This window comes from Mus pahari, chromosome 1 (assembly GCF_900095145.1).
Source record: "Mus pahari chromosome 1, PAHARI_EIJ_v1.1, whole genome shotgun sequence".
NCBI classification, from domain to species: domain Eukaryota; kingdom Metazoa; phylum Chordata; class Mammalia; order Rodentia; family Muridae; genus Mus; species Mus pahari.
The window spans coordinates 152,892,881-152,895,695 of NC_034590.1; the positions used below are offsets into that span (position 1 = coordinate 152,892,881).

General features: G+C 43.9%; 1 pseudogene; it reads left to right on the top strand.

The window, feature by feature from the left end:
* The first annotated feature begins 2,196 nt into the window (after nucleotides 1–2,196).
* LOC110339152 lies at nucleotides 2,197–2,563 on the top strand (annotated as a pseudogene).
* The last annotated feature ends 252 nt before the right edge of the window (nucleotides 2,564–2,815 follow it).

Sequence of the window (2,815 nt, forward strand, 5' to 3'; positions counted from 1 at the left end):
AGTCTTTATATGGTTTCCAAGGGCAAAATAGAGCAACTAGGCACAATATGATTGTTGGAACAGTGCACCCTTTAAACTGATTGGTCTTTAGGATGAGGTGACAAGTACTATTCTTGTCTAAAGGTGGGCAGTAGTTTGTCCTTCAGAACGTGTCCCCACCAGCAGGTTGGTTCCTGCCCTGTGGTCTGAGAAATGTTAGCCTCTCTCTTCCTGAAGGGCAAGTGTTTCATGACTTTCCCAAAGTTCCAGAGCTGACCTTTTCACAGGGAGAGGGAAGGAGGGGGAGGGAGGGAAGAAGGGAAGGAGGGGGAGGGAGGAAAGGAGGGAAGAAGGGAGGGAGGGAGAGATAGAGAGAGAAAGAGAGAGAGAGAGAGAGACAGACAGACAGACAGACAGACAGACAGACAGACAGACAGACAGACAGACAAAGAAGAGAGAAAGTCCTTTTTAATCCATACCTGGCTGTTGCTAGGTAACTGTTGGGTAGAGCCTAGAGGAAATGCAAGGCGAACTTATGTATGCTAGGAGGTAAGGAAATGCTTACAGAATTACGTGTACATACCACAAGGATCCAGAATTTGTCCTTAAAAGATCTCCCATTGACCAAAACAAGGACAATTTCAAGTATGAAAATAAAGAACCATAGTAACATACTGCAACCCACTGGGGGGAAAAAAATAGAAATCTGTGAGTTCATACTGAACTGAGTAAGTAAAAATAAATAAATTACAGGGGACCAGGAGAGGATTGCTTATGTAAAAATAGGCTAAGGCAGGAAGGTCAAGGCTCCATGCCAGTCTGGGTTACATCCTTTCTCAATCCCCCACAAAAAGAATGCTGGGCTGGGCTTAGTGATCAAGAGCAGCCATCAGGGGACAGAACGCCCTCTTCTGGGCTTTGCAGGCACCTGTACTCACATGCTTGCACACACAGACACGTAAAAAAAAAAAAAATTAAACTAGCCAAGCATGGTGGTGTATGCAGGCAATTCAGCACTAGCAGTGGAGGCTGGCAGAGCTCAGGTTAAAGCTAGTTTGGTCAACATGGTGAGTTCCAGGCCAGTTAGGGCTACACGGTAAGACCATATCTCAAAATAAATAAAAATAAAATAGTTTTTAAATTAAAAGAATGCCAACTAGTCAAATAAATACATAAGAAAAAAATGACTTGGGCTGAAGAGATGGCTCAGTGGGTAAGAGCACCGACTGCTCTTCCGAAGGTCCTCAGTTCAAATCCCAGCAACCACATGATGGCTCACAACCACCAGTAATGAGATCTGACGCCCTCTTCTGGTCTGTCTAAAGATAGCTACAGTGTACTTATTTATAATAATAAATAAATCTTTGGGCTGGAGTGAGCGGGGTTGACAGGAGTGAGCAGAGGTCCTAAATTTAATACCCAACAACCACATGAAGACACACAACCATCTGTACAGCTACAGTGTACTCACATACTTAAAATAAATAAATTTTAAAAAAGAAAAGAAAGCTGGGCGTGGTAGTGCACGCCTTTAATCCCAGCACTCGGGGAGGCAGAGACAGGCAGATTTCTGAGTTTGAGGCCAGCCTGGTCTACAGAGTGAGCTCCAGGACAGCCAGGGCTATACAGAGAAACCCTGTCTCAAAAAAACAAAAACAAAAAAAGAAAAGAAAAAAATGTTTTTAACTATTATCACTATACTGAGAGACTCAACCATTAATCAACCATGAATAATGGTTGTACTGTTAAGCTGATGGAAGGTGGCTGGATGAAGAAGAATGATATTAGCCGGGCGGTAGCCTTTAATCCCAGCACTTGGGAGGCAGAGGCAGGCGTATCTCCGAGTTCGAGGCCAGCCTGGTCTACAGAGTGAGTTCCAGGGCAGCCAAGGCTGTACAGAGAAACCCTGTCTCGAAAAAACCAAAAAAGAAGAAGGACGAGGAGAAGGATATTAACATAACCTTGGAATATCTCCCCCCAAAATATATATTTATTTATTTATTTAAAAAGTATTTTTAAAAAAGATTTAGCTCACCTAGAGGCGTCCAGTCGCAGTCTCTCTTCGAGGCGCTTCCTGTCCGGTGAGCGTTGAACGACTGAAACCGCGGCCCATAGTGCCTCGCGATGGCGATGGCGGGTAGGCGAGTGTAGGCAGAGCCAGGGCCAGAAGTAGAACGGTGGCGGCGGCGGTGGTGACTCTGGCAGCTCGGGACTCAGTACAAGTACCAGAGACTCAACCATGATTCTGCAGAGGATCTTCAGGCTCTCCTCTGTCCTTTGGTCAGCAGTCTCTGTGCATTTGAAGAGGAACATTGGTGTTACAGCTGTGGCGTTTAATAAGAACTGGGTCCTGTACAGAAACTCTTCCTGGACAAGATAAGAGAGTACAAAACAAAGCGACAGGCATCTGGAGGACCTGTTGATATTGGCCCAGAGTATCAGCAAGATCTGGACAGAGAGCTTTATAAGCTTAAACAAATGTATGGTAAAGGAGAGATGGATACGTTTCCTACCTTCAAATTTGATGATCCCAAATTTGAAGTCATTGACAAATCCCAGTCCTGAGGAACATATAAAATCCAAATGGTAATTTGTCATGAATTAGTTGTATAACTAATCAAAAAATTGAAATAAACATTCATTTCACAGTTAAAAACAACAACAAAAAAGATTTATTTATTTTATGTATGAGTACACTGTAGCTGTCTTCAGACAGCACCAGAAGAGGGCACCATCAGATCCCATTTCAGATGGTTGTAAGCCATCATGTGGTTCCTGGGATTTGAACTCAGGACCTCTGAAGAGTAGTCAGTGTGTTCTTAACCACTGAGCCATC